Below are 7,798 nucleotides of genomic sequence, written 5' to 3' on the forward strand. Positions count from 1 at the left end.
TTTTACAAAATTTGCGTTGTAAAAAAATGATCCTCGTTAACACAGATCCACCAAAATGACTTAGAAGTATGCATACCAGGCCACAAATTAAGTATTATTTGAAAATTTACATATGGAAGGATCTGTCAAAAACCACATCTCGCTATATGCAACATCCCAAAATGTAAAAATTTCAAAAGCGTTTTTGAGGCTATGATTTAAATGAAACTTGAATATACATGTAAAAAATGCAATGAGCTTATGAAGAACTGCTGAGAAATAAAACAGGTTTACCTTTGTTAACCATCACCACAGTGAAGTTCTTCTCATCTATCTTATATTCTTTTAGAAGTATATCGTCATTTAAAAAAATTTGCCTCACGTTTTATAGAAAAACACAAAATACGACTTAAATATCGAAGAGGATCTTATTAAGATTGGAGAAGGATGAGAACAAATTTGGCAGTAATTATATAAGCTTTGTGATGGCAGAAATAACCAATGTAAAAAAAAAAAAACAGACCTGCATAGATTAGTTTTTGACCGACAGCTGGAAAAGCATCTTGCCCTTTTCTTCCTCTATCTTCTCTTTGGAAGCTTTTACCTGTATTTTCAAAAATGCAACAACAGAAATTTAATCAGAAACCACTTCAAGAAAAAAAGAGACTCAAGACGGCATGATTGCGAAACTATCCTCAGGAATCAAAGCAGCGAATTCATATGAGCATATGCTGAATTATGAAGTCATTTTGATCTTATTGCTTTATGCAAACACAGTCAAAATGATACTGCATTATCTAGGCGCATAAAAGAATTTTTCACCTAAATTACTTTCTAATACTCATTGCAAAAAGAACCCATTAAGAAAAACCAGCCATTTAAATGTTTAAGATACATTTATTAGACTTATTAAACATAAACCCATCATAACGTAAATACAATCCATACCAGTAATGCATTGTCATTCTAGAGGAAAACAAGAAGGATGGCAGAAAGCTGTTTTAATATTCATTTATAAAAAACTAACTAAGCGCGCACCACTGCGTATTCTGGTTATTAGTAGCATTTTTAGTAGCTTTTTAACCGTTCTATTAACATTTGCCGAACTATGCGAGTACCCATTCATTACTAGACTTAGAAAAAATTAATTCTGCTAATACAGATAGCATCACATGTAACATTTTTGATTTGAAATGTTACAATCTACTAAATGCAGATTAGTAAGCTGAGGCTGGCGAGGTATTGATAGAAATAAAGGTAACATACATATTTGCCTCTAATAAATAGTAAAACTACAAGAAGTACAGACCATGAGTTTGTAATTAACAAAGAGTTTAATTAGCGAAAAATTAGCATTTTTAACTCAATGCAATAGTCAGTAGAATAGTGACAAGCCCTAGTGTCTAATGAGTAAGCATTATTCACTATTGGGTGACTAGCCTTCTAGAATAAGTCGTGATTAGTTATCAGTGAAATAGACAGTATGTACTTATCACTATTAGACTCCTTGCTGGCGTTTTAAGATGAAATAATAAGTAACATTAACAAGACTAGTTAGTTTGAGTCGAATGGGTGTTTAAACGGCGCCACAAGGCGAGAGTGTAAACAGACCGTTAAAGTGAACAAAGCGACCGTTATTTTCAAATTAGCAGCCGTTAGAACGTGCGGCTCCGTGACGTCACCTGCTATAATGTAATGATTGTGCAATGACGGCGAGCGCCGCGCGCGCGGCACCGCCGGAATACGCGGCGTTTCCCAGCGCGTCATGCCCGCTCGCTGGCATGTTTACGCAGGCGCAGACGCGCACACTCACCGTCAGCTCCTCGTCTATCTGCACTTTGAACGTCTGCTGCTGGAGGGTCTTCAGAGTGATCGTCAGCATTGTTGTTCGAGCGCGAGACCCACGAAATACACGAAGTGCCTTCGATGAGCGCGCGTGGAGATGTGACTCAGCTATCTTCAGGAGAGGATGAGAGGCGCCTGTGTTACGGGAAGACGCCATCTACTTGCTGAATTGGACAAGACACATGGAGACGTGGACCTACGGACGTATAGTGACTAAAAGAGAGTCTTATATAGACGTCTGACTGGTATTATTTGAGATAAAACACCAGAAGCAGCACAGGTTTTCTAGAGCTTTCCTCAGAACTTCCTTCAAAAGTCCGTCAGTGACAAACATGCACGTTTTCAACAATAGGCTTTATTTAAATTGACTAGAGCCACATTGTTGATTGTGAATCAAGATATAATGCATATTGGACATAACAATGGGCTTTTTTGGTTCTATCATTTACTTCCTTCAAATAACTTGGTATTGGCATGAAAAAGTAACATTTTCTGAGTAAGACCTAATTATATTTTAGCTAAAAGGGGCCTGTTTCTTGTCACTACGCAGCCAAATTGAGCCCTGAAAATTCTTACATGACAATTAAATATAAACTATTAAAAAAATATACTATTAATATATTTGAAACTTATTTAACCATTTAATTAAATATATTATAGTTAACCAATACAAAAAACCATGACATTTTTAAACAAATTAAAACAAAACTTCTGAAACCAAATTCTGATTTATCTTATAGTATTAAAAAATAGCTATAACTGGAAAAAAAAAAAAAAACACACACAAAAAAAAAAAAAAAACTAATGAACTTTAAATGACAAACACAAAAAAAAAAAAAAAATCACTAAAACTTTAAAACCAGAATATATTATAAAAACAAATTAGGACAATTTAATACCCACAAAATCTGAGCCAGCATTTAAAAAATAAATCATTTATTTTAAAAAGTTACAAATCAACAAATGATACATTAGGAATTTCACCTTGCATAACTACGAGACAGAACAGAAACCAAACATTAATTAATCTAAAGTTATCAGGTACGTACTATAAATGTATTTGGGTGGGTAGAGCTTCTAGCAGCAAAACCAAAAGAAATCAGGGAGTTACAAGATGACATGTTTCTAGAAAGAGCAGGGCCAAAAATTCACACCTCACATATATAAAGAAAAAGACATCAGAAACACATCAGATCTGCTCATTCCAGAAGAAACTACTCTTCACAACTCGTCTTTGGAGGCGCATCGTCCTCATCCTCCTCTTCCCTCCTCAGGAGGTTCTTCTGTGTGCTCTTCCTCTTCTGGCTCATCCTCATCTTCACCGTCCTGCGTCCTCATTATCGTCATCCTTCTTGCTCTTTTCCTCCTCTTCACGCTTCTTCCGTTCTTCCTCTTCCTGCAGGTCCTTCATTTCTTTTCTGGTCCCTGATACATTAAAATAAATTCATGCCATCAGTATTTATGGAAAATTACTTCAAGTTTTTTTAAATTATAGCGTTGTCAGAAGACATAATTACCTTTGTTGCACCCCGTTTCTGTACCAAATTTTCCAGCCTCCTCAACATCATCGGTGATCAGGAAGTTATCAAGATCGTTCCAGTTTTTACCTGTGAAAGGTGATAAGATCACCAAAGCAATGGATAAAATCATTTTGTAATCTTGCATTTAACCACAAAATGGTTGCAATAAAATAGAAAATTATGGACTGGTCAATGTTGCCAGAGATAACCAAACCAAAATGGTTTTAAAACCTACAAGTGACCTTTAATTACAATGCTGGTTTAGCAGTATGCCAATCCCTAAACCATTACCTGCCAAAAGATCCAGTCCTAGAATGCCGATGTTCTCAAATTTGTAAATGGAGAGTCGTCTGGAGTGTATTCAGGGTTGTCGATTTGGAGTGAATCCAGGTGCCTTTGTGGTTGGGGTTGTCGATCTGTTTTGGTTTCCACTCACCCTACATAAACATAGCTTTGTTAGCGGTTGGTAAAACTGGTTCCTGCATAAATGCAGTATCACTCTGATTGAGAAGATCAATTGGGTCTTGAAAACACAGTAGAAATAACAAGAAACAACCTGGAGCAGCTATAAAAAGACACAATATTGTGAATAAATCGTGCTAAGAGACTTCTTGGAAAGTCTAAGCCAACCTAAAGTGCTTTTTACTAGTCTCCCAAGTGCTTAAGCGATCAAATTGGCCAGCTTTATGTTTGGTTGATCATACAATATTCGGATCTTCTATGTGAAAGCATCTCGATTATGACATTTAGCGGTAATCACTCTCAAAATTCCTAGAAAACTCCAAACCTACTTGGTTTTAAACCTGTAAGCCTCTTCTGGCAGCTTAATCTGCAGAAAAGACTAATCTAAAGAGTGGTCTAAAGTCTAAAACCGTCAAACTAGACCAATCTGACCACTTTGAAGAGCTTTAGGTTTGGTAGATCTTGAAATATCAGGATCTTCTACATAAAGAACATATCCTACAGTGGGATGACAACATTAACCCAAACCAAAACCTTCTTCTTGAAGCCCACCCTGCAGAACAGACTACTCTTAAGTGGTCTTAAGTCTAAAACCTTCAAACCAGACCAATCCGACCACTTCAAAGCCCCTTATAGCTTCATGTTCGGTGAATTTTGAAATATCAAGCTACGTCTATGTGGGGACTGTCGTTGTGTACCTTGTACTCTGGGTTCGGGATCATGGCGGGTTCCATTCTCCATCCATGTCTTCATCCCAATCGTCTGGTTTCTTGGCATCAGGGTCGGGAATGTTCTCAGGTTTGTCCCAATCCTAAATATAAAAAAAAAAAGTTAAAAACATTGGATTAAAGTCTAAAAACAGCTTGTAAAAATACTTTGACACTACAGCTTTGTCAGCTGATAATGCACCTCAGGTTTTGTGTCTTGGGATCGTCGATTTTAGCCCGGTCGTCCCAATCCTCTGGCTTCTTGGCCTCAAGGATCCTTTGATCTTTTTGATGGAAGGAAATCCCAGTCTTCCTCCAGAGAACCGATTCTACCTTCGTTGTCGATTTTGACCCGTCGTCTGGTCTGGCACTTGGGATCAGCGTATACAGAGTCGTGATGAGTTCATCGTCCTGATGGGTGCGAGCGGAAGAATTAAATGTTATCAGCTGCGATTAAATCTTGAAGTATTTCAATTACAGTAATAACTGCATTACTTTGCATTTGATGTCCTTCTTGATTAGGTGGTTCTGGCCCTTGTAGGTTGAAAATGACGTGAACTTTCTTGGTGCTGTAGCCACAGATGTCGGGTCCTAGAGGAAGATCAAAGTGAAAATGATAAGAACAGTGAAAGTGAAAGTAAGCGCTAAGAGTTTGGATATCAGCGCTGTTGACGTTTTGCTAACTCTCTTGGAAGAAAGCGACATTTTATTCCACGATCACGACTTGCGAACATGGCGTGAGTACTGCGATTACGCGTGCATATCATTCTGGTCCAGGTCGCGGGAAAATCTTCACGTACCCACCACGCGGTCGATCTTCTGCTCATGTTTCACAGTGAACTGGGCGACAAGCGGTTTACCCTCGATACTGAGCGAGTCAAAGCGACTGGATAGGCGTAAAACCGAGCGTCTGACTGCGTCTGCAGACCTTTAAATGGAAAAAAACACAGCATTATTTTTAAGCCCGTCTCACACAGACTTCTCATTTGCATTTTCTTTTAAGATGAATACATTTGCATGAGCAATTGGCGCTGGCGAAAAAAGCCGTGACCTCTGACCTTTATCGAGCTCCAGCATCGCCGTAGAATTTCCCTGAGGTCAGTTTCCACTGGCCGTAGTCGGATTTGTGTTTGGATTCCACCCATCGACTTTTCCAACCATCTGGAGAGACGAAGCGAAGATATAAGATCAATGTTACTTTTTGCAGCTTATTTGAAAAAGTTTTTCATGTCATCCAGCAATAATGTTAGGTTATAACATTAAATAAAGATATGGAACATATTTGTTTGCACAACAACACTTTAATAGTCTAATAATAGTGAACTGAAACAAAACCTCACACTTTAATACAACAGATATTTCTCGTTTGTCATAATTCATAAAGCAACCTTGAGCATTTTAATCAAAATTTCACAAACCGTGGATTTTCAGCACGACCAGTTAAGTGTTAAAACACAGTCTAGCGTGCAAATACAGTAAGTGAAAGCGACACTGGCGGAACGACACAAACAGGCTTTCCTCGCAGAAATGCACGAAAGTAAAGTTGCTCGACACCTCACAAAAAGTCGATGAAAAAGCATTTCCCAAATAAAAGAAAGCTTACAATTCCTCTCATCTCAATAAAGCGGCGACAACGTAACTGATGTCATGCACGACCGAAGAAGCGACATTTACCTCCGTCCTGAAATTGCTCTTTGAAATACACGTCTGCATACGCGGCAAACGCCAGGGCGGAGAAAAGCACACTGCAGCAGCGACCCGCATCTCTGCACCGTCCAACGACCCGAAGTAGAAGAAGATCGGTGTGATAATGAATGGCGCTCAGGCTAAAGATCAGTGAAATATGGCTCGGTTGTGTTCCTGCACAGATGGCTGAGAACCATTGGCCCGACGCGCAGCCAATCAGAGAGACCACGAGTGAGAGTCAGAGCCGAGGGCGGGGCCTCAGGGAAGTCAGTGACGTGAACGCCAAGGAAGTGTGTAGAAATAAAAACAAGTATAGTGAGATTCTTCTTGTGATCGTAAACTGATCGGCGTGCATGGCTATATTTTATGTAAGCAAACTGAATAATTGCAAACATGTTATTTTAGATGGTCGTCTGATTAACAATTTAATTGTTAATATAAAAGTAACAGATGAAAGATGATCTTACGATGATGTTTTAATAGTGTAAAACTATAATTCACTACACATAATAGCTCAAGCACTGCATAATAATGATAAAAAAGACAGACTCGAACCTCAGGGTAGGAAAGGATAGACAGATGCAAAGTCACCAAGTAAGGGAAAAATCTGCAGTAAAAATGAAAATAAACGAAATATTATTAGGTTTTAAATTCGATAATCCTGTCATGCCAATTCTAATATGTCAGTGTAATAAAGATCGACATATTATAAACTTAATACTTTAGCCATAGATCACTTTATAACGCCTTGGCAAATAAATACAGATTAATAGCCTATATGATAAATAGATAAAAATAAAAACTATAAGCGAAATGGCATTATCTTTCTTATTGTGCGTGTTCTGGATCTGATGTCATAACGCAGAATGACAGCAGCCACGCCCACCCGAGCAGAGTTTTGAGTAGATAAGCCGTGTCATGGGCTAAGACAAGGCTAATTATAATATTTTACCTGTAGCTGTTAAACCAATTTAAAAAAAACGGATAAACCGTCCACTGTGATAAGGCGCTTAATTAAACATCCTACATGTGCAACAAAAAGAAAATTAAGCTACCTATAACACTTTTAGTGCTACTACTGCTATTACCTAAATTATTTTACTAAAATTAGTCAAAACCGCCATGAAGGTGATTTTGCCGCCATAAAGTTTCATGGAATTCCGAGAATAACCGCATTAATAAAAAGGCGGTGAAAAGGCAGTTTTAGGAGATTGAAATCTACCAATAAGATCCAACTAAAGTAGTTTGAAGTTTACATTTGAAATACATTTAAAAATATCCTAAAGAACACAAATATTTGGATTAATAACTGAATCTCTGTAAAGATCAATCAGAAATGGTTTTCCTCACGAAGGTCTTTTTATTTACAATTTGTTTCAAGGCCATAATGTCGACTAATATTATTAATAATTATATTTTTGAGTCCCCTTTGGGCATTTTGGCCACTAGGTGTGAATAAAAATATGGCTTTTATTTCAGTTTTCCTAATGTTAAACTAAGAAGAGCTTTTCAGTTAGCTTATCAAAAGCGTCTGGCTTCTCTACTGAGACCACAAGAGGCGCACCAGGCGAAATATTCTTCAAAGCCTAATAAAAATAG

At 37.7% G+C, this 7,798-nt stretch overlaps 1 pseudogene; it reads right to left on the reverse strand.

The window, feature by feature from the left end:
* Positions 1 to 3,066: 3,066 nt before the first annotated feature.
* Positions 3,067 to 6,277, reverse strand: LOC122327396 (annotated as a pseudogene).
* Between the last annotated feature and the right edge of the window lie 1,521 nt (positions 6,278 to 7,798).

The sequence above is a fragment of the Puntigrus tetrazona genome, chromosome 22 (assembly GCF_018831695.1).
Source record: "Puntigrus tetrazona isolate hp1 chromosome 22, ASM1883169v1, whole genome shotgun sequence".
Classification (NCBI taxonomy): domain Eukaryota; kingdom Metazoa; phylum Chordata; class Actinopteri; order Cypriniformes; family Cyprinidae; genus Puntigrus; species Puntigrus tetrazona.